General features: G+C 52.2%; 3 long non-coding RNA genes across 3 annotated transcripts; 1 reads left to right on the plus strand and 2 right to left on the minus strand.

Annotated features, from left to right (window-relative positions):
- Positions 1–722: 722 nt before the first annotated feature.
- On the minus strand, positions 723–1917 carry LOC113840886 (uncharacterized). The gene is made up of 3 exons (XR_011806168.1): positions 1526–1917; positions 1334–1365; positions 723–1103 (listed from the first exon to the last, which is right to left on the minus strand). It is a non-coding gene; the product is annotated as an uncharacterized lncRNA (long non-coding RNA).
- Positions 1918–10469: 8552 nt separating this feature from the next.
- Positions 10470–11665, minus strand: LOC140000994 (uncharacterized). Its single transcript, XR_011806166.1, has 3 exons — positions 11468–11665; positions 10943–10987; positions 10470–10760 (listed from the first exon to the last, which is right to left on the minus strand). It is a non-coding gene; the product is annotated as an uncharacterized lncRNA (long non-coding RNA).
- Positions 11666–17489: 5824 nt separating this feature from the next.
- On the plus strand, positions 17490–20417 carry LOC113840747 (uncharacterized). The gene is made up of 4 exons (XR_011806165.1): positions 17490–18164; positions 18429–18453; positions 18690–18745; positions 19554–20417. It is a non-coding gene; the product is annotated as an uncharacterized lncRNA (long non-coding RNA).
- Positions 20418–24363: the final 3946 nt, after the last annotated feature.

The raw sequence follows: 24363 nt of genomic DNA on the forward strand, positions 1-24363 counted from the left end.
AGGGACGGGGAGAGGTGCCCCAGGCGCTGGAGCAGAAGTCCCCTGCGGCCTGTGGTGAGGACCATGGTGAAGCAGGATGTCCCCCTGCAGTCCATGGAGTACCACGGTGGAGCAGGGTTTCACACTGCAGCCCATGGAGGAGACCACGGTGGAGCAGGTGGCCCTGCACCGACAGAGGCTGTCACCTGTGGAAGACCCTTGCCGGAACAGATTCCAGGTTGGACCTGTAGCCCGTGGAGAGGAGCCCACGCAGGAGCAGGTGACCTGGCAGGAGCTGCTGCCCGTGGGGGAGCCAGGTTGGAGCAGTTTGCTCCTGAGGGATGGACCCCGTGATATGGATCCATATCTTGAGCAGTTCTGGAAGAGCTGCTGCCTGTGGGCAGCCCATGCTGGATCAATTCACCAAGGACTGCATCCCGTGGGAGAGACCCCACAGCACAGGGGACAAGAATGACAGAGGAGTGGCAGAGAAGAAGCGCTGTAGACTGACCATAACCCCCATTCCCACGTCCCCCTGCACCACACGGGGGGGAGGAGGTGGAAGAGGGTGGAGGGGGGGAAGGTTCTTTTAGTTTCTTTCCTTTGTTTCTCACTTCTCTAGCTTGCTAATAATAGGTAATAAATTGTACTATCTCCCTATGCTGAGCTTGTTCTACCCTCCACGATAATTACTGTGCCATATCCTCAAACTAATCTCAACCCTTGAGCCCTTTTCATCGTTTTGTCTCCCCATTCCTCTTCAGAAGGAGTAGGGAGAGAGCAGTTGTGGTGGAGCTCAGCTGCCCACCCAAGTAAAACCACCACAGATGTGCTCACATGTGTGCCAATTGGTGTGTGCACTGCAGATGTGGTTTTCCTGAAATGACAAATAAACCTCTCTGACTTTGTGTCAATCTGAAGGGATGTAAAGAGCCTTGCAGACAGACCTTGCCAAGAAGAACTACACCAGCACCTTCCTGTTTGGGATGGCTTTATTCACAGCTCGCAGATCAGCAAGGCTTTCCCCAGTGTTCTCTGCCTCTCTCAGAGAACCAGCAGCATTGCCTCTCCCTTGCTCAGCTTTTGGCATGCAATGGGTGTTGAGAGCAGTTGGATTGAGAGAGCTGCAAAACACAAGGGAGAACAAGATGTGGCCTTGCTCTCATGGTGCCCACCATGGGGAAATGCTGGGAGCATGGAAGGATGGGGATTCAGACAGGGCACAGCCACGCAAAGATCCCAGGTTCCTGCCATAAGATGCACTTTTGGCTTGCATTTGCTCTCCAACAGCCTGCCCTCTCGCAACCATCACGTGCACGCTCAGCCTGCAAGGATGGGCTTGGGCTGAACTCACCTTCACTCTGCCCATCTCATCCACGTTGGCATCTGGAGGGAGAACCTGAGTTAGTGTCCAGGCACACACAGCAGGCAGGGCTTTCCCACCCCTCACCACAGTTGCCCCCATGGTTACAGCTTGCCATGGCAAAGGCATCAGCACTTCACACAGTGCCTAGAGGAGAAGGGTGAAGAAGGGACTGGCACTTACAGAAATGGCTGGGGTCAGCAGAAGAGTCTTGAGCACTGCCAGCACCATGGAGAGGCCTAGAGAGCAGAGAGAAAAAATGTCCTGAAGGTCTGCAGCACCACTGCCACAAAGAAGCACAGGGCCATTTGGGCCATTCCCATGGATGATGCTATAATCCTTCCAGGTTTCAGCTGAAGTCCACCCCACTGCAAGCCACTTCTCCCATACCTGCAGCACAGGGAACGCAGTCACAAAAAAAGGACAAATCTGGCCCTAGCCATGCAGCACCCCAGGGCCCTGCCATGCCCCCAATTCCCTCCTGCAAACCCCACAGCCAGAAGCCCTTGGTGCTCACCTTGGGCATCTTCCTCTGCAGGCACCTGCAAGAAGAACAGGGGCTGAGGTGCACAGGCCAAGGTGCTGCCCAGCCCTGGCTCCCATCTTGGGGCTGGGGATGAAGGCTGAAGCTCCCCAGCTCCCTCAGCAGCCTCCCCAGCTGGGCTGCCCACAGCCATCGCCCCCAGGCACTGTTTATCCCAGCTGTGCACCCCCAAGTTCCCCCCACCACATTTCCCACTGCACCAGCCCCGCAGCAGGACCTCCACAGCCTCAGCCTTTCCCCCCTGCCTTCCCCCACTCCCTCACCTTTCCTGATGGCAAACCAGCTGCCTGCAGCCACAAGGACAAGGCCGACGGCCGCCACTGCCATTACCATGCCTGTGGCGAGGGTGTGCGGGATCCGGGCATGTGGAGCTGGGGGACAGAGGGTGTGAGGGCAGCGGGGTGTGATGGGGAGAGGCAGGGAGCATCACGTGCCCGTGCCGCTGGCAAACCTCTGCCTGATGAAGTTCCTGCATGGCCCCGTGCCCTGGGGACTACAGCCTGGCAGACCTGAGCCCTATGTTATTGTCTTTGGGGATGCAGGAGGGATTCATTCCCTTGGGGCTATGAGCATCTGCATCACTGCCAGCTCCTTCCCAGACTAGGCACATATTCATCTTGTGTCCTGCAACAGCCCTGAGCACGTCTGTGTGGGGCAGGGGACACACAGCCCCATGGGCACATCCACCCACCAACAGCCAGCACCATCCCCAGGGGAAGAGTGAAAGTGCCTGTGTCTGCTCTGCCAGCATGGACCCCCATGGATCCAGTGTCTAAATGCTTTTGTGAGGGATTAAAAATTGGATGGCTGAGGTGGACCTGTGGATTATATACAGCAACCATCACTCTTATGTTTCATGGAGCACATTCCCCTGCTCTGGTTTCACATCTTACCTGTGATTTCCAAGTCCTGGGGGTCACTGAGGGCAGAGTTCTTCACTTGGTTGCTCTGATCCTTGAGCTGGTACCCACACGTGTACTTGCCTGCACTTCCCAGTGAGACATTCATGATCATGTTGTAGGTCAGCTGCCCCCGAATGGCCTTCAGGCTGGCTGTTTCCACCCCATCCTTGCAGAAGACAATTCTTGTAACGGGAGAATGCCCATCAATGGCACACTGAACCAAAACCATTTGTCCCTCCTGGGCACTGAAGGTGTTCAACAAGAGGGCAGGAGCTGGGAGGTCACCTGGAGAGAAAGGGCAGAGATTCCCCTCTTTTAATTGGTAATGGCAGTGGGACAACAAAAAGCTTTGTGTTGTCCACAGGGAAGAGATTCCTTCCCAGGAGTTCACACCCAGAGAGGAAACCCCCTCTCTCTTCCTATGCCCAACCCCACACAGCTCCCTTTGTAATGCATCCCCACATTCATCCTTACCTGGGGATCTGCAGAGGTCCTGAGTCATGACACCAGCACCTGCAACTTGGGGCACAGAGGGTTTTGCTCAGAGGGGGCGAGACCTGACACAACCATTTATCCCCTCCCCAAACCCCACAGTTTGGACTTTCCGATACGAATACATTGTTTAATCAATTGGTCCCCCATCCTTTGATTCCATTCCAAAATCATTTAAGCTAGCTGCTTTTTGTGTTCAAGATCTCCTTGTAATGTTCAGCATGAGGCAATATTAGCAAACCCCAGTAAAGAACAAAAATAAACAGACTCCTTTCTCAGATCTTTATCATAGCTGGAGGAAGCAATCACCATCCTGCCTTCCCCAAAGCCTGCCTTCAACCCTGCCTTCAACAAAGCAGCAGGCTGCATGTCTGCCCCGCACACAGTGTCCCCATCCTCCCCTGTGCCCACCAAATCCCTGTCCTGGCCCCAGCAGCAGCCTTCCAGCCCTCAGCCCCCACACCCAGCAATGCCCCTACTCACAGAGTGCCAGCAGCAGGACGGCAGGGCCAGAAGGAGAAAGCCTTGCCCATGGTGCCTGCCCCAGCATCTTTTGGAGCACTGCTTTAGGGGAGCAGCGTCTGCTTCAGGTGTCTGCTTTGCTGTGAGCTGGGGATGGTGGGACAGAGGCTTGCAGTGCAGCTGGGAGCTGTCCTGTGGACTTTCTGTGGCTGCCTGAGCCTGGCCCACAGACAGAGGCTCTCATCAACGGGGCTCTGCCTCAGCCCCTGCTACATCCGCTGCTTTTGTTGAGCCCCCGCTGTTATTTCTGTCCTGTGAGACATTGCAGCATGTATGGTTTTTACCTGTATCTCAGGGTCAGTGTAGTCCCTGCAAAGTCCTCCTGCTCTTTGCCCCAACACTGCTCACCACTTTTTCTTCTTCTGAAAATGTCACTGTACTTTTCTTCAATGTCCACACAAATGGCTGTGCCAGGGAAATCCTGCACCAAGGCCAAAGTGATGCCAGAGCTCTGGATCAGCCCTCGAAGGTGCTCACAGTGTTCTCCTTCATCCTGTAGGTGGATCAGCTTCTAAAGAACACTCATGGAGTCCCAACTGGGGCCATACTGCTGCCAGCACAGCACTGTGGGAGCCATCTGCACCCACACTTTGACCCTTATGTGACCACACAACAACCAGGAAAGGCAGAGGCTTCGTCCTGAAGGCACCTGAGCTCCCCCATGCTGCTCTCTCTGTCCCTCACTCACCAGTGACCAGCACAGGCAAAAGAGACTCCGCATAAGGGAGATTAATGCAGTTCATTGCCTACTATTAATGTGCACTGCAGGCACTTGCATCCCACAGGAGATACGACCTTTCTTTGGGTAGCACCACGCCACTTGCAAGATACTCTGCTGTTAATCAGGAAAGTGCCTACTGAAAAATGTCCAGACCGGTGCTCCTGTAGCTCTGTTACCAATGGTCTCAAAATAGGCTATAACAGTCCACAGTATGATATGGCTCAATATTTTCAGAAGATGAGGAGTGACGGAGGATGCACTACACCCAAGGAATGATGAATGTCTTAGCCCTACACCCCATGATTTTGCTTTGGGAATGATTCCCCTTCACTCTTGTTTTCCACTTGGAGCACTGTGGGCTTCTGATCCTCGTTAGGCCAGCTCCACAAATCCAGAGGATGACCTCAACTTTCTCCTGGTCTTTCCTGCCAGAGGCTCCAGCCAGGCCTTGTTCCCTGCCTGCAGTGTGAAGCACCAGAGGCACAGTAAGGCCTGTACGCATAGGCCTAAGGGTTCCCACCGCAGCCTTTTGGACACCCATTTGATCTCTTCCAAGGGGGTTTTGTTGTTCACAACCCCACTTGAAAGTGCTCTTCTTTCAGGTTACTTGATAGGGAGGGCTCGGAAGCTCACTACAAGCTGCAATATGCCTTCTCCAGATTCCCACAAGGCCTAGGAGACCTTGTGTTTCTTTCTAGACAGCAGGTGGGGATGCACTTGTTACCTCATTGATCTTTCTCACTGGGATGTGTCATCCTGCCATTTTACCCCCATGTTCAACATTTCCTGGGCAGGTCCTTACTCTGGACAATGGCAAAACCAGCCTTCAGGAGAATTTGGGTGAATTTCTTCCCTTTCTCAAAGACTTCCTCTGCTTTGCTGCCCCACATGAGGCTGCCATCAATGCACTGCAGGTCCTCAGAAGCTTGCCCTTGTTCCACAGCCATCTGCATTACTCCATGGCAAATGGCAGGGCTGTGTTTGCACTCCCAGCACTGTCCATTGCAGGTGTACTGGACGCCCCTCCAAGGGGAAGCAAACTGTGTCCTGCACTCAGCAGCTGCATTGGGTTTACGTTCCCAGTGTTCGGTAGCAGGGACCGCAGAGATGGCCTTGGTGAGAAGTCCAGAAGCTGCACCCTATTTGAAAAGGTCCAGTTTCAGACTGTTCCAAAGGCACCTGCTACAGGCCGAAGCTGAGCCAAAAAGCAATGCTGATTGTACATCTGTGAGAGCATATTTTAGAAGGGAAGGAAACCTGGTGGACATCAACAGGTGGCAAAGGGAGGAGTGAGAACCAGCCCTGCAGGCACCAAGGTCGGTGCAGCAGGAGGGCAGGAGATGCTCCAGGCATGCAGCACAAGTTCCCCTGCAGCCTGTGGAGAGGCCCCTGGTGGAGCAGGCTGTCCCCCTGCACCCATGGGTCCTACATGGAGCAGATCTCCACTCTGCAGCCCGTGGAGGAGCCCCCTGTACTGCAGGTGACTGTGTCCTGGAAGAGGCTGCAGCCCATGGAAAGGCCCCACAGGAGCTGGACCCAGACTTGAGCTGCAGCCCGTAGAGAGGAGCCCACGCAGAACCAGGTGATCTGGTGTCAGGTTAAGGAGTGTAGCCGATTAACCGTTATGTGTCCATTCGGATTCATGGTACTGAACTATCACAATCACAGATTCACCAATACCGCATTAACCATTAGGCGCCTGGTTGGATTCAGAGCACTGAACTACCATGGTCACGGATTCACCAAAAACATATAACCACCCTTACTCTAGTTGTGTTTAATGAGAATTATTGTAATAAATGACTAAGTCCCAAATAGGATTACAAAATTTACAACTTATTAAACGGATAGAGGTAAGTAAACAGCACTGGGTACACCGGGAGACTCTGCTCCACCAAGACACACACAAGTTATATCAGGTGGCTAGTTTTTATGCTCCTAGGTTCCTACATATTCATTATTACTTCTAGAAAAGGCAGGGCTATTATAATTATGTCCCGGAATCTGAACCCTCATACTGGCGCATGTGTATCAGTCTCTGGTGGTCCCTCTTGGGGCATCTCATGCTGAAGGCTCATAATCTTCCTCAAAGCCTTTTTTTCTTGTCCTTCTCCTTTGTCCATCTTGGCCGGATGTCAGAGACTTGTGCAGCGTCCCCTGCAAGCTTTGTCTTTGAGTCATCCTTCAGCTTTCCCCTTCTCCTTAATCTCTTAGCCAGATAGCAGAGACTTGCATAGTGTCCCATGCAATAGTCATATTACGTAGCAGTTATTCTGAAATCCCGTTCTTGTCTTATCCCCTATTGACACGAATTGCAGAAACATTCCTTTGCAAGATACAAGAACTATATGCATTAACCACCCTGCTTTTCTTAGACTTGTGGTTATACAAGGGTATGAAAGACAGAAGGTCACATTTCATCATGTCATGTGGCCCTAGGATTGTTCCATATTGACACGAATCAGATGAACACATTTCACACTATCATGGGTAGGAACAATGCATTCAAGTGCGATTTATTACAGCAACAGGTACACAGGTTCTTTGGATTGCCTGCCATAGTTACTGTCTGCAAAAGCAAGCTAGCGTGCATGAAATACACAGGTGACATACATGTAGGTGACACAGTCTAGAAATTATTGTGTTAAAAAACACAAAGACTCCATAGAGATTTCAAAGTTTCTGTGGAGACACACAGTATAGCCAAGTGTTCAAATCTCACCCAAAGGTCTCCCAATGGGGGAGAGGGTGGAAGAGAAGCTCAGCCCATCAACTGATCCCAGGAGTCAGGAGGTCCTCAGGATGGTGTATTCCCTTGGGGTGGTATCTCCCCTGGCAGTGGTATCTTCCCCAACATCCCCCCTCTCTTAGGCCAATTTATATTATTTTCTATCTTGTAGGTGGAGCTTGAGTGACTCTAGTCAAGCATATCTTAGTTATGATTGGTGAAAAGTTCTCCCTTTTCTATTAAAGTAAAAGGCGTCGAGAAATTCAGAAATCATGCTCAGTGAGTGGTGGTTCCACATTGGAGGCAGGTAGCTTATGGGATGGAGGTGTGTTTTGGTATTATAATGATATTACAATGAGGAAAAGTACACTAGGGTACAGCATTTGTCAAAACATGACATGTCCTTGGCTGAGGGTAGCAAAAAGTGCGGCTGAGAGACAGAAGACACAGCACATGGATGAGTGGGTGTGGGGTGCAGAGTGCCAGGCATGGCCACCCCCTGGACCTTTGAATGGCCTCAGCCATCCTCACAGCAGCACTTTTCCATGCCAATCTACCAGGGCAATGCCAGCAGGTAGGGGAACTCTTGGGTGGCAGGGCAAAGGGAACAGCAGCTCCCTCGCAGGACACATGGCCCCATATGGCAGTCATAAAGCAGCTCTGCTCTCTGGCTTCCCTCTCAAATACAGAGCAGTAACATCAGCTGGTGCATTAGAAACCAATCCTTTATAACTCGCCTCCCACAGGACCAATACCCACCAAGTGCCTCCACACAGGGCACCATAACCACCTGGGGATGTGCCCATTGCGGTCAGCACCTTGGGCACAGGGAGATGCTGGAGTGATGCAGCAGCTGCAGAGCATGGCTGCCTGGGGGTGCAGACGTGACTCCATCCCCTCATGTTCTCCCAGTATGCAGAGGAGGATCCCGCGTTGGAGATGTGATTCTAACTGCAGGAGGGGAAGCCATGTGGGTGCTGGGGTTGAACGCAGCCAGGAGGGCACACAATGCAGTGGCAATCCCTGATGTAAGCAAAGAGCAGTGTCTGAGCCAAGGCAAGCAGAGCAGTGGAAGCACATCCCTTGGGCATGCTGCCCCAGCTGCCTTCAACCCAACGTCAGTGGGAGCCTGGCCACATTGGGGGTCATTCTCTGAGCATGGGGGAGCAGGCTGGGGACAGCATGGAGCCCAGGGGGACATCAGAGCACCATGGGGACAGGGATGTCTCCAGGCTGCCTGGCCACACTGGCACTGTGGCTGCATCTCTCCAGGAGGAGGGTGGTGATGGGGGCAGACAGCAGCAGGAGCAGGCTGAGGGCAGAGCGCAGGATCCAGACCTCCAGGGGCATGGCTGACCCTGGGAGAGAGAAGGAACACAGTGTGGCCAAGGCAAGCCTTGGAGGACGGCTGTGCTGGGAAAGGCTGATGATCAATGTCTCACCTCTGGAAGGGAGCTGGGCCTTGTGTGAGGGGCTGCTGCCTGTGGGAGACATGAACACTCTGTGAGTCCCTCGATCTCTGAGTTGGGGCAATCCCAGACACTGAGCAGACCCTGATCTCTTGTATTGATTCCTGGAGCAAATGGCCAAAATGAACAACCAAGTTTTTGTAAATTGTTTTCATAGGTTCATAAAGTTTACAGGGAAAGCTTGGAGCAGTAGTGGCACAGCCCGGGGTCCATCGACATCCCAAGCCCATGTTTTTTATGCATGGGCCCTGCAAAGTCTCAAGTCTGCAACAGAGGTGTTCTGCCCTGTGTCCATCGCTAACCATTTTTTGGTAGGTTTGTTTTCCAGGGAAAGGTCCCTGGATCCCTGAGCACTCCAATATCACTCCTTTCACAATAAGGCTCCGTCCACAGTTTTAGTGCCAGAAATATTGTTATTACATTATGGCTCAGCTCATGAAAATTACTCCACTTGCCCTGCCATAGGCTCATCAATGTACAGGGCAGACCTTGGAGCATCCCTGGCTAAACTCAGCATCCATCCACATCCCGAGCCCTTCTCTGTGCCTGGGCCCTGCACAGCCCCATGTCTGCAGCATCCAGGTGGATTTGGAATACCTCCAGAGGAATATCTCCACAGCATCTCTGGGCAGTCTGTTCCAGTGCTCTGTCACCCTCCCAGTAAAGAAATGACCTTCATATTCAAATGGAACTTTCTGTGCCCCAATTTGAGCCCGTTGCCTCTCACCCTTTCCTTGAGCACAACCGAAAAGAGACCAGATCCATCCTCTCTACACCCTCCCCTCAGATATTTATAGACATGGATGAGGTCTCCCCTCAGTCTCCTCTTTTCCAGGCTAAACAGGCTCAGTTCTCTTGGCTCCAGACCTCTGATCATCCTTGCAGCCCTCCTCTGGACTCTCTCCAGTAGTTCTATGCCCCTCTTTTACTGGGGACCCCAAAATTGCACCAAAATGCTTTTTGTTCCATGCAGGGAAACGATTCCTTCCCAGGAGCTCTTGCCCAGAGAAAAAATTCCCTCTCCCTTGCCATCACCACCCCACACACACCTCTCTTCAGTCACCCATCCCCACGCTCAACCTCACCTGGGGAGCTGCAGATGTCCTGGGTGGTCACGCCAGCACCTGCACCTTGGGGCACAGAGGGTTTTGTTTAGAGGGAGTGAGAGCTGGGGCACCCACACGCTTGTGCCCATGTCCCTGCTGCTGGCTCCTTGCCATGTCCTCACTACTGTGTCCTTGCCAGGCAGGCACCTTGTCACCCCTACGTCTCAGTCCAGCACCCCTGTGGTCTTCTCCCTTGGTTCAATACCATGTCCCTTTCAGCTGGTTTAATGTTCCACAGAGAGGTCTCCAAATACCTAAGAACTCCAGTATCTCCCTGTTCTCACCCTAGAGCTCCAGACCCATTTTCAGAGCCATAAATATAGACTTCTTCTTCACACATAGGTAACTTCTGAGCTTATGACAATCTCCACATTTCTCCTGCCATAGGCTCATCAGTGCACAGGGCCGATGTTGAAGCATGCCCCATGCTCCATATTAAGCAGAGGTGGTGCTGCAAGGTCATGGGGACCCATTGGGAGCTGCTCCTTCTCTCTAGGGGCTGCCTTGGAGGAGAGGGAACACTCCCGTGAGGGAACCACCCCAGAGCCTGCTGCAGCACACAGCTCCAGCCTCAGCACAGCCATGTGATGGCAAGTGCCTCCGTCCCTTCTCACCCCACCAGCCCGGGGAAGTGTCTCACCAGGGACATTCAGGATGCGGCCAGCACTGAGGGCAGAGCTCCTTACTCGGTTGTTGTCATCTTTGAGCTGGTATCCACACATGTACGTCCCCTCACTCCCCTGGGTGACCTTCAGAGTGATGGTCTAGATCAGATTTCCTAGTTGCCCTTTCAGGCTGTGTGCCTCCATCCTGTCCTTGCAGAATACAATTCGGGTAGGGGCTGAATGACCATCAATGGTACAGCGAAGTGAAAACGATTCCCCTTCCTGAGCACTGGAGGTGTTCAGGAAGAGGGCCGGAGCTGTGAGGTCACCTGGAGAGACAGTGCAGGGATTCCCTATGCAGCTTTACTGACAGCAAAGATGCAAAGTGACCTGGATCCCAAAAGTTGAAAAGTCTCTTGTCCAGGGCTTCAGACATGGAGAACAAATCCCCTCTCCCTTCCCATCTCCACCCCCGACTCATCTCCCCTCTGCCACCCATCCCCACTCTCACCATCACGTGTGGAGTTGCAAATGTCCTGGGTGGTCAAGACAACACCTGCAGCATGGGGCAGAGACAGCTTTGCTTAGGAGGGCAGTGACCTAGCTCACCCCCACCTCGCTGCCCACATTTCCCCTGCTAGATCCTGGCTGAGAAGTCTTCTTCCCACCAGCATGTCTCCATCCAGAAACTACTGCATCTCCACCCTTAGCAACCATTCCAATTTGCTCTGGATGTGTTTCCTGTTCCACATTAAGTCCCAAAGCTCCCCAAAGCATCCAGAATTCTGAAAGTCTCGCTCTAAGACTCCAGACAACTTTTTAGCGCCAGAGAAAAGGGCCCCTTGCAAGATCTGTGTCGTAGCTGGAGGAAGCCATCCCCATCCTGCTTTTCCCCATATAACTCTGTCCCACAGTGCTGCACGCCTGCCCCACACACACTGTCCCCATCCTCCCCTGTGCCCACCACTGGCCTGTCCTACCCACAGCAGCAGACCTCCAGCCCTCAGCCCCTACACCCAGCAATGCCCCAACTCACAGAGGACCAGCAGCAGGATGGCAGGGCCAGAAGGAGACAGCTTTACCCATGGCGCCTGCCCCAGCATCTTTTGGGGTGATGCTTTTGGGGAGCAGCGTCTGCTTCAGGTGTCTGCTTTGCTCTGAGCTGGGGACAGTGGGACAGAGGCTTGCAGTGCAGCTGGGAGCTGTCCTGTGGGCTTTCTGTGGCCGCATGAGCTTGGCCCACACTGAGCATCTCTGTCATCAGCAGGGCCAAGCCTCAGCCGCTTTTACATCCGCTGTTTTTGTTGAGCCCCCACTGTTATTTCTGTCCTCTCACACACCGCAACTCTTGCTGTTTTTACATGTATCTCAAGGGCAGTATTCTCCCTACAAAGGCCTCCTTCCTCTTTTCCTATTGACAGATTTGGGTCAGAGATTTGCAGCTCTCCATCAGTCTAGCAAACATCTGCAGCCTGTCCAAAATCCATTTCTATCCTTTCCACACCCGTGTGGGCACAGCACTGCTGCATCCCCTGTCGATGCTCAGCCCCTGTACTCTTGTTGGTTGTGCCAGATTGTGCAGCCTGAGCCCCTCTGCCTGCCAGCGGCTCCATGGGGAGACCTGGTGCTGCAGCCTGTGTCCCATGTAAGAAGGAAAGTCACTTCAACACCATGTCTTGGGGGTGTCTGGCAAGAAGGCACTGTCTCCTTTCCACAAATCTCTGCCTTTGCTGCCCTTTCTGAATGTACCTGGAAGCACTCTTTATGCTGTTGAAAAAAGAGCACTTTGTGCTGTACAGCTATAACAGGGAGCCATTCTGTAGGGGATACCATTGCTGTGCCACTGGATGGTCATGAACCAGGTAGTGGTGAGTAATAACATTTTGCCTCTCTCTTTTTTGGCCTATTGTTGTTGGTTTTGTTTCCCTCTTTTCCTTCCCTGATGGTTTTATTTTGCTGGGCAGCTGAACTCCACCACAACCACTCTCTCACTTCCTCCATTGGAAGAGGAAGATAAGGAACTGTGTGTTGGAAAGAACAAAACAGGCTCACAGGTCAAGACAAGGATAATTAAATTAAAGGAAACATTGACAGGAGAAAAACAAGCAAAGTCCATGCAGAAGAATATATATAGAGAAAAAAAAATCATCCTCTACTTCCCATCAACGAGCAATGTTGGACCATGTGTGGGGAAGCAAGGCATTGAAATGTGTATAAGTGGTTTGGGTGGACAGACATATTTATAATGAGAGACTACCCTCTCCTTCCCCTTTCCCAGCTATTATTGCTGAGTGTAACATTCTGCAGTTTGGAAAAACCCTTTGGTTGGTTTAGGGCAGCTGCCCTGGTGATGTTCTTCCCCATCTCTTGCCCACCCCCAGACGTACTGGGCCACTACAGTGATAGTTATCTCCATCCCAGCCAGACCCAGCACCCCTTAATATACTCTAGTTATATCAACCCATCAATTTCCTAACTTTTGTCCTCTTCATTTTCTACCCTGATCCCATTGGGGTTTGACTGGGCAAGCAGCTTCGTTCTGCTTGCCTGACTACTGGATGCAAACCTCAATTGGACTTCTTGGCACACTACTTGGGGCTGCAAGGGTTGAGATAACCACAGATTTGGCCAGTAACTTTATGGAAGACTCATATTTGTTCAATTCCATCCATGTTTTCTTCCTGCAAGGAAATTCCCTCACCTCTCCAACTCCCATCAAAACACTTGTCTCACAGCTTCCTTCAGGCCCATACATGTATGTTTCACAGCACAAGCCTCTAGGAGACTTTTCCTCAAAGGGAAGAAATGGAGTTAGATGCAAGGAGCTACTCCCTCATTCCCATACAGCCTCCAACCCTCCCTGGTGAATGAATGCCCATTGTGGTGTCAGCTGCAGACTTGCTGAGGGTAACCTCTACACCAGCATCCTCCAAGTAATGCCGATGTTGAATGCAATTGGGCCTCGTTTGGGCCCCTGGGGTACACCACTAATTAGTGTCTTTCAACTAGACTTTGCACCCTCCTTGGGTGCATCCCAATGTTCGCTCACTCAGCCCAGATATCAGCAGTTTCCCTGTGACGTTCTCTATGATGATCTTAGGGGAGATGAAGGTGAGTTCAGCCCAAGCCCAGCCCTGAAGGCTGAGCGTGCATGTGATGGCTGCAAGAGCGCAGGCTGTTGGAGAGCAAATGCAAGCCAGAAGTGCATCTGATGGCAGGAACCTGGGAGCTTCGCGTGGCCGTGCTCTGGCTGAATCCCCCTCCTTCCATGCTCCCAGCATTTCCCCATGGTGGGCACTGTGAGAGCTAGGCCACTCCTTGTTCTCCCTTGTGTTTTGCAGCTCTCTCAATCCAACTGCTCTCAACACCCATTGCATGCCAAAAGCTGAGCAAGGGAGAGGTGATGCAGCTGGTTCTCTGAGAGAGGCAGAGAGCACTGGGGAAAGCCCGGCCAACCTGCCAGCTCTCAATAAAGCCACCCCAAACAGGAAGGAGCTGGTGTAGTACTTCTTGGCAAGGTCTGTCTGCAAGGCTCTTCATATCGCTTCAGGTCGACACTGCCACCGCTTTGTGCCTCGGTGTCTGTCTGTCTGCTCCATCAAATTCCACGTGTCGCTGCATGAGACGGAGGTGCCATCAGGAACACAAAGTCAGAGATGTGTATTTGTTGTTGCCTTCAGGGGGCAGTGACGACCTGGTTCAGGAACAGCACAGCGACCAACCCCAGGCCGCTCAGTCCATCGGCTCACAGACACCAATGTGGTGGATGGCAAATGGCGTTTATTGTCGAGTCACATGGTCTTATATACCCGAGGCCCATAGCGTCACTTCCGCTTGCATACATCACAGACCACACGCTACTGTCCATCAAGGGAGGGGCTCCACCTTTCCGTACAGTGCGACATCTTCCGGCCGCCAGACCCTAACTACCCACAAGAATAGCAAGCAGAATCACAACCCTGATCTTCAGTAGGGAACTCTTTGGCCTTTTCACGCAATTGCTAGGGGAAATCCCATGGGGCAAGGTACTTAAATGTGTGGGGGCCAAGACAGTTGGTTAGTATTCAAGGACTAACCAGTTGGTTAGTGTTCAAGGACTGCTTCTTCCCAGCTCAAGATCCGAGCATCCCAACAGGTTGGAAGTCAGGAAAGAGAGCCCGGAAACTTGTTAAAGAGGGGATTGCTAGGCAAACTCAAGTGGAAGAGGACAGTCTACAGATCATGGAAGGAGGGTGCGGCCACTTGGGAGGAATATAAGACTGTTGTCTTATAAGGAAGGGAACTAGAAAGGTAAGGCCTCCCTAGAATTAAACCTTTCAAGAGACAGAAAGGGCTTCTACAAATCCATTGCAGATAAAAGTTACACTAGTGGCAACGGAGGCCCTCTGATGAAAGATGTAAGTGCCCTGGCATGGTTTAACCCGGCCGGCAGATTAGTTTCCCCTTCTCCTACCCCCAGAAACAACTGAAAAGAATGTTGGCCAAATCCCACGGTCTCCCACACTTAGGGTATTTGTATACATTGATAAGGTCTCCTCTCAGCCTCCTCTTCTCAAGGCTGAAGGTTGAGGCCAGTCTTGGTTGCAGAGACCATGAGATGGTGCAGTTCAGGACCTCATGTGTCAGGAACAGAATAGCAAGAAGAATCACAACCCTGGACTTCAGTAGGGACAACTTTGGCCTTTTCACGTAATTGCTAGGGGAAATCCCTTGGGACAACCGAAAGGGCTTCTACAAATACATTGCAGTTAAAAGGTACACTAGAGGCAATGGAGGCCCTCTGATGAAAGAGGTGGGTGCCCTGGCATGGTTTAACCCAGCCGGCAGCTAAACACCACACAGCCGTTAACTCACCCTCCCAGCTTGTGCTCCAGGATGTGAGAGCAAAACGGGAAAGTGAAGCCTGTGAGTTGAGATAAAGACAGTTTATTCAGACAGGCAAATAATAATAACAACAACGTGAAATGTGTTCATCTGATACGTGTCAATATGGAAAAATGCTAAGGCCTCATGATATTATGAATGTGACCTTCTGTCTTACATACCCTTGTGTAACCACAAGTCTAAGAAAAACAGAGTGGTTAATGTATACGGTTCTATTATATTGCAAAGGAATGCTCCAGCAATTAATGTCAATAGAGATTTGTAGGCTTTTCCTTGAAATCTCTGATATCTGTGGGAGGGGTTCAGAATAACTGCTACCTATTATGACTATTGCATGGGACACTATGCAAGTCTCTCATATCTGGCCAGGAGATTAAGGAGAAGGGGAAAGCTGAAGAATGACTAAAAGACAAAGCTTGCAGGGGATGCTGCACAAGTCTCTGACATCCGGCCAAGTTGGACAAAGGAGAAGGACAAGAGGACTATGAGCCTTCAGCATGACAGACCCCCAGAGGGACTACCAGAGACTGATACGCATGCTCCAGTTGGAAGGTTTGGATTCCGGAAACTAATTATAATAACCCTGTTTTGTCAGAACTGGTAATGAATATGTATTATGCCTAGGAGCATAAAAATCAGCTGCTTGATGTAACTGGTGTGTGTCTTGGTGGAGCAGAGACTCCCGGCACACCCAGCGCTGTTTGCTTACCTGTATCAATTTAATAAGTTGTAAACTTTGATTATAGTCCTATTTTGAAGACTGAGCCATTTATTACAACAATAACAATAATGATGATAATAGTACCACTGGCTGGCAGAGGGGCTCAGGCTGCACAGCATTGCACAAGCAACAAGAGTACAGGCGCTCAGCATGGGCAGGGGATGCAGCAGTGGAAGTGAGAAATCTATTTGGGAGAAGCTGTACATGCTTCGTAGCTTAATGGAGAGCTGCAAAACTACGAGACAAATCTGGCAAGGGGAAAAGGGACAGGAGGCCATGTAGGAAGAATACTGCCCTTGAGATACAGATAAAAACAGCAAGAGTTGCGGTGTGTGAGAGGACAGAAATAACAGCGGGAGCTCAACAAAAGCAGCGGATGTAGCAAGTTCTTGGGCAAGGTACCCAGTGATGACAGCCTCTGGCTGTGGGCTCAGGCAGCCACAGAAAGCCCACAGGGCAGCTCCCAGCTGCACTGCAAGCCTCTGCCCCACCATCCCCAGCTCACAGCAAAGCAGACACCTGAAGCAGACGCTGCTCCCCAAAAGCAGTGCCCCAAAAGATGCTGGGGCAGGTGCCATGGGCAAGGCTGTCTCCTTCTGGCCCTGCCATCCTGCTGCTGGTCCTCTGTGAGTTGGGGCATTGCTGGGTGTGGGGGCTGAGGGCTGGAGGGCTGCTGCTGGGGGCAGGACAGGTCCGTGGTGGGCACAGGAGAGGATTGGGACAGTTTGTGCAGGGCAGGTGTGCAGCACTGTGGGGCATCGTTCTTTTAGGGAAATCAGGAGGTCATGACCCCTCTAAGCAAAGCTCTCTCTGCCCCATGCTGCAGGTACTGGCGTGACCACCCAGGACATCTGCAGCTCTCCAGGATTTCAGGAGCATGGAGGTGGGTCACGAAAATGACATTGTCCTGTGGAAATAGATGGGAAGAGAGAAGGGGATTATTCCCTCACAGTTCCCCCTGGGAAGCCCCAGGAGAGCAGATTCTTCCAGACGTGGCATGCAGTTGGTTTTGCCACCCAGCAATCACTAACGATTGCCTGGGTAATCCTTCTGCCTTCTCTCCAGGTAACGACCAGGCTCCAGTCCTGTACCTCAACACTTCCAGTGCCCGAGAAGGGGAAACACTTTTGGTTCATTGTGTCATTGATTGGCAGTTTCCTGCTACGCGAGTTGTCTTCTGCAAGAATGGGCTGGAGGAGTTCAGCCTGAAAGCCCAGCAGGGCAGGCTCATCTACGTTCTGGTACTGAACATCACCTCCAGAAGTGCTGGGACGTACACGTGTGGGTACCAGCAAAAGAACAAGGAAAACAACGTGAAGAACTCTGCTCTCAGTGCTCCCCGGACCTTGTCTGTGGCAGGTGAGACACGGCCCCAGAGTGGTGAGGGTAGAAGGTTTCGGAAAACTTTTGGGGCTGGAGCTCTGTGCTGCAGCAGGCAGGGCATGGACTGGGGTGGTTCCGCCTCGGGAGTGTTCCCTCTCCTCAGAGGCAGCCCCTACAGAGAGAAAGCTGCTCTCAAGGGCTGTCCCCGTCCCTGCAGCAGCAGCTCAGCTGAGGCATGGGGCTGTGCAGTTCCCATGCAGAGAGAGCAAGAGCTGGGGATGTTGATGGACGCTGGGTTGAGCCCGGGATGTTCCAAGATCTGCCCTGTACATTGACGAGCCTATGGTAGGGGAATTGCTGTGATTGTCATGAGACAGGCTATAGCCTGTACATCAGCAACAGTGTGGGATGGTTCCAGAAGGGAGAGCACAGTGGTGCTGGTTTGAGACACAGAAAGGTGCCTGCTCAGCAAGAACAAACTGGAAGAAAAAGGACTCGGGTGTGGCAGTGTGCCAGGTCTTGGCCCCATTAAGAAAAAGCCCTTTTACCCCAAGGTGCAGGTGGTGGTGAGACCATCAATGATATCCACAGCCACACAGGTGAGGAGGAGGATGAGGGTGTGTCATCTGCACAGGCACATCCTGCTCCCTGCCTCTCCCCATCACACCCCGCTGCCCTCACACCCTCTCTCCCCCAGCTCCAAATTCCCGGATCCCACACACCCTCCCCACAGGCACGGTGCTGGCAGTGGCGGCCGTCGGCCTCATCCTCCTGGCTGCAGGCAGCTGGTTTGCCATCAGGAAAGGTGAGGGAGTAGGGGAAGGAGGGAGAAAGGCTGAGGCCGTGGGGGTCCTGCTGCGGGGCTGGTGTAATGGGAAAGGTGTTGGGGGGAACCTGGGGGTGCACAGTTGGGGCAGACGGTGCCTGGGGGTGATGGCTGTGGGAAGCCCAGCTGGGGAGGCTGCTGAGGGAGCTGTGGGGCTTCAGCCTTCGTCCCCCAGCCCCGAGATGGGAGCCAGGGCTGGGCAGCACCTTGGCCTGTGCACCTCAGCCCCTGTTCTTCTTGCAGGTGCCTGCAGAGGGAGATGCCCAAGGTGAGCACCAAGGGCTGCTGGCTGTGGGGTTTGCAGCAGGGAGTTGGGGGCGTGGCGGGGCCCAGGGGTGCTCCTTGTTCAGGGGCATCTCCTGTGCAGAAGTCAGGAAGGATGGGGCTTGTCTTTGGCTGCCCTCTAGTTCAATGAGAAATGCAGGAAAGCAACACCAAAGGGTATAAGGCTCAAGATCCCTCCTCAGCACATGCACATCCCAGAACCATTCCATTCCTCTCCAGGCAGCAGCACGTTGACAGCCCACAGACGAAAGACACCAACTATGGTGACATCCAGTGTGAGTACTACCTCCTCCCTTGGGGGAAGCCACATGCTCCTCTTCCCATGAGAATCCTCTGCAAGTCCCCATGGAATCCTACCACTTCATTTCCCACTGGGAATAACAAAATCCCTGCCCGTTCATCAAGGGCAGGTTTCTCTCCAGCACCTCATGTCCTGCTTCTTCCTTGCGTGCACAGCGTAGCTGCTGGCTGCACAAGGGACATGGCAGCATCCCAGTTCTCCCAGGGACAAAGCCCCTTTGCTGGGCGGTCCTTCCACACATGCTCCAGCCCCAGGCTGCAGTTGCCCCACTTCAACCTCTGCTTTTGTCCTTTCTTCAGTTTACTTCAAAGTGATTTCTGTTTTCATGTAGTTGAAAGGACAGAGGAGCAATGAAAGATGTGGCTCTCTTTCCTTGTGTTTGTGGGGAAAACATTTTATAGTTTGCTCTGAAACCAGAGACAGCAGGCAAGGGAGGATGTTGTGGTTGGGTGACAGGCTACAGATATATCCCCACCCTACTTGCACCTCGCTCATGTTGCAGCACAACCTTGTTTACCCACGCTTGCACAGAGCAGCTCGCAAGGTGTGCTGGCTGTGCAAAGAGAGGAGATTCCAAAGAAAGCTGGAAATACACCAAAACCTCAGCATCGCTGCTCCATCGCTGCTGCTTAATTTTCATCCCAGTTCAGGGTGATGGGAGAGGAAATGTGGCCAGGCTTTGAGATCTGACCACAGGCAGCTGATGCCCAAGATCAGTGTGAGTTTCAGCCCTCCACCAACAGGCAGCAAGGGCTCATGGTGTGTTTTTTTTGCTCCCACAGACTCCACCATCGCCCACGTTCAACGGGACAGGGTGAGTCGTGGCACAGCTGTGCACAGCTCCTTTCTGCAATTCTGCAGCCTGGTGCACACTCATTGTGCAGGGCTCACAGTCAGCAGCTGAAGTAACAGGGTTTCTTTTCTCCCTAAAGCCTCGTCCCGTGCAGCAAATGAGAAACACTACGACGTATGCCACGGTGACCCACACCCAGACCCGATAGTGCTGTCACAGGGCAAGGGCACAGGAGCCTTACCCACGGCTGCCTTTGCTCTCCTGCAGAGGACTTTGGGTGCACTTTTGTCTTCTCAGGGGTTTGTTGTCACAGGGAAGGGATGTGAGTGTCTAGCCAAGACGATGTAGGACTCACACCTCCATCTACAATACATTAATACTTCTAAAGTATATGAGCTATACCAAATCTTACTGTGAGTGTATTGATTTTTTCTGAATGAAAGAAAACCTCTCGCTGCGCTCAGTGGATGACGTGTACACCTAAGTTGCATTATAATGCCATGGGGGTGTTATTCTACCCATCCATGGAGATGTCCATTTTTGACCTAGATGGACAGATATCACTGCAGGGATGTCCTCGCATGTGTGTGTCAATCGGTGAGTGCACTGCAGATGTGGTTTTGCATTGATGTCAAATACACATCTCTGACTTTGTCTTCCTGATGCCACCTCCGTCTCATGCAGCCACACATGGAATAGGACGGAGCAGACAGACAGACACTGAGGCACAAAGGGTGGTGGTGTCAATCTGAAGGGATGCAAATAGCCTTGCAGACAGACCTTACAGAGAAGAACTACACCAGCTCCTTCCTGTTTGGGGTGGCTTTATTGAGAGCTGGCAGGTCGGCGGGCTTTCCCCAGTGCTCTCTGCCTCTCTCAGAGAACCAGCTGCATCACCTCTCCCTTGCTCAGCTTTTGGCATGCAGTGGGTGTTGAGCGCAGTTGGATTGAGAGAGCTGCAAAACACAAGGGACAACAAGGAGTGGCCTTGCTCTCACAGTGCCCACCATGGGGAAATGCTGGGAGCATGGAAGGAGGGGGATTCAGACAGAGTACAGACATGAGAAGCTCCCAGGTTCCTGCCATCGCATGCATTTTTGGCTTGCATTTGCTCTCCAACAGCCTGCCCTCTTGCAACCATCACGTGCACGCTCAGCCTGCAAGGCTCTGCCCATCTCATCCAGGTTGGCATCTGGAGGGAGAACCTGAGTTAGTGCCCAGCCACACACACAGCAGGCAGGGCTTCCCCATTCTCCACCAACGTTGCCTCCATGGTCACGGCTTGCCATGGCAAAGGCATCAGCACTTCACACAGTGCCTAGAGGAGAAGGGTGAAGAAGGAACGTGGCCCTCATAATCCACGAGGAAATGGTTGGCGACCTGCTAAAGCCCTTGGATGTACACAAGTCCATGGGGCCAGATGGGATCCACCCGAGGGTACTGAGAAAACTGGCAGAGGACCTGGCCAAGCCGCTTTCCATCATTTATCAGCAGTCCGGCTATCAGAGTAGATCCCAGTTGACTGGCAGCTAGCAAACGTGACGCCCATGTACAAGAAAGGCTGGAGGGTAGGCCCAGTGAACTATAGGCCTGTTAGTTTGACCTCACTGCTAGGGAAGCTCATGGAGCAGATTATCTTGAGTGCCATCACATGGCACTTACAGTGCAACCAGGTGATCGGGCCCAGTCAGCATGGGTTTATTAAAGACAGGTCCTGCTTGACGAACCTGATCTCCTTCTATGACAAAGTGATGCGCTGAGTGGATGAGGGAAAGGCTGTGGATGTCGGCTACCTTGACTTCAGCAAGGCTTTTGACACCATTTTGACCGCATTTTGACAGCATTTTGACCGCATGAAGTTCAATAAGAGCAAGTGCCGGGTCCTGCACCTGGGACGGGGAAACCCTGGCTGCACGTACAAACTGGGTGATGAGACGCTGGAGAGCAGCCTAGAAGAGAGGGATCTGGGGGTCGTGGTAGACAGCAAGTTGAATATGAGCCAGCAGTGTGCCCTGGCAGCCAGGAGGGCCAACCGTGTCCTGGGGTGCATCAAGCACGGCATCGCTAGTAGGTCGAGGGAGGTGATTGTCCCGCTCTACTCTGCGCTGGTGCGGCCTCACCTCGAGTACTGTGTGCAGTTCTGGGCACCACAGTATAAAAAGGACATGAAACTGTTGGAGAGTGTCCAGAGGAGGGCTACGAAGATGGTGAAAGGCCTGGAGGGGAAGACGTACGAGGAACGGCTGAGGGCACTGGGCCTGTTCAGCCTGGAGAAGAGGAGGCTGAGGGGAGACCTCATCGCGGTTTACAACTTCCTCGTAAGGGGGTGTCGAGAGGCAGGAGACCTTTTCTCCATTAACACCAGCGACAGGACCCGCGGGAACGGGGTTAAGCTGAGGCAGGGGAAGTTTAGGCTTGACATCAGGAGGGGGTTCTTCACAGAGAGAGTGGTTGCACACTGGAACAGGCTCCCCAGGGAAGTGGTCACTGCACCGAGCCTGACTGAATTTAAGAAGAGATTGGACTGTGCACTTAGTCACATGGTCTGAACTTTTGGGTAGACCTGTGCGGTGTCAAGAGTTGGACTTGATGATCCTTAAGGGTCCCTTCCAACTCAGGATATTCTATGATTCTATGATTTCCGACAGCATTCTCCTAAAGAAACTGGCTGCTCATGGCATGGATTGGCATATGCTTTTGTTGGGTTAGCTGGTTAGTTGGGTTAGTTTGTTTGATAGCCGGGCCCAAAGAGTTGTGGTGCATGGAGTCAAATCCAGTTGGAGGCTGGTCACTAGTGGTGTCCCACAGGGCTCGGTACTGGGGCCAGTCCTCTTTAATATCTTTATCGATGATCTGGATGAGGGGATCGAGTGCACCCTCAGTAGGTTTGCAGATGACACCAAGTTATCTGCTCGAGGGTAGGAAGGCTCTGCAGGAGGATCTGGATAGGCTGCACCGATGGGCTGAGGACAAGTGTATAAAGTTCAACAAGGCCAAGTGCTGGGTCCTGCACCTGGGGCGCAATAACCACAAGCAGCACTACAGGCTGGGAGATGAGTGGTTGGAAAGCTGCCAGGCAGAGAAGGACCTGGGACTGATGGTTGATAGTTGGCTGAATTTGAGCCAGCAGTGTGCTCAGGTGGCCAAGAAGGACAAGAGCATCCTGGCTTGTCTAAGAATCACTTTGGCCATCAGGCCTAGGGAAGTGATTGTCCCCCTGTACTCGGCTCTGGTGAGGCTGCACCTCGAGTACTGTGTTCAGTTTTGGGCCCCTCGCTACAAGAAGGAAATGGAGGTGCTCTTGCAAGTCCAGAGGAGGGCAATGAAGCTGGTGAGGGATCTGGAGAACAAGTCTTATGAGGAGTGGCTGAGGGAGCTGAGTTTGTTCAGCCTGGAGAAAAGGAGGCTCAGGGGCGACCTTATTGCTCACTCTAGATACCTTAAAGGACGTTGAAGCGAGGTGGGGATTGGTCTATTCTCCCATGTGCCTGGTGACAGGATGAGGAGGAATGGGCTTAAGTTGTGCCAGGGGAGGTTTAGGTTGGATGTTAGGAAAAACTTCTTTACCAAAAGGGTTGTTAGGCATTGCAATGGGCTGCCCAGGGAAGTGGTTGAGTCCCCATCCCTGGAGATTTTTAAAAGATGTTTAGATGTTGAGCTTAGAAATATGGTTTAGTGAAAGACTTGTTAGTGTTAGGTCAGAGGTTGGACTAGGTGATCTTGAAGGTCTCTTCCAACCTAGGAAGAGACCTTTCTGTGATTCTGTGATTCTGTGATTTCATTACGTTTCTCCCCACCCAATTCTCCATCCTGTCTAGGTCTCAACGGATGGAAGCACAGCCTTCTGGCGTGTCAGCCACTCCTCCCAGTTTAGTGTCATTAGTAAACTTCCTGACAGTGCACTCCATTCCCTCATCCAAGCCACAATGAATATATTGACTAGTTAGCTGGTCCCAGTACTTGAGGGACTCCACCAGATACAGGCCTCCAACTCGCCTCCACCCCATTGACCACAACCCTCTGGCTTCTTCCCTTCAGACAGATCACAGTCCACCTCACTACCAAATGACCATTCACACACTTCAGGTTAGCTGTGAGGATGCTGTGTATGGGAGATGCTGTCAAAGGCTTTACTGAAATCAAGATAGACCACATCCGCTGCTTTAATACCATCTATCCCCCCACCTATATCCTCATAAAAGGCTCTCAGTTCGGTCAAGCATGACTTCCCCATGCTGAATGCCCCTAATGACACTTTTATCTTTCATATAACTAGAGACAACGCCAGGTCTAAATTGTTCCATCAGCTTTGCAGGGATGGAGGTGAGGCTGACTGGTCTATAGTTACCTGGGTCATCCTTCTTTCCCCTTTGGAAGACTGGACTAACATTTGCTTTCCTCCAGTCCTCAGGCACCTTTCCTGATGCCCATGACTTACCACACATGATGGACAATGGCCTAGCAATGACTTCCACCAACTCCTTCACCTCCTGGCATGAGCATCTTGAGCATCCCATCGTGACCCGTGGATTTATGGACGTCCAGAGATGTTTATTTTTCTTCTAAACAAAACCACATCTGCAGCACACACACCACTTGGCAGACACATGCAAGCACATCCCTGCAGTGATACCGGTCCCTATAGGTCCAAATGTCCATCTGTGTGGGTGCATAGAAGAGCAGCCCTGTGACTTTATCATGCAGTTTAGGAATACATAATTTCCAGTGAGCACAGGGAGATGGTTTCACATGAGGAATAACCATTGATACACTCACAATATTACTTGGTACACCTCATA

Source organism: Anas platyrhynchos, chromosome 36, assembly GCF_047663525.1.
Source record: "Anas platyrhynchos isolate ZD024472 breed Pekin duck chromosome 36, IASCAAS_PekinDuck_T2T, whole genome shotgun sequence".
In the NCBI taxonomy this organism is placed as follows: Eukaryota; Metazoa; Chordata; class Aves; order Anseriformes; family Anatidae; genus Anas; species Anas platyrhynchos.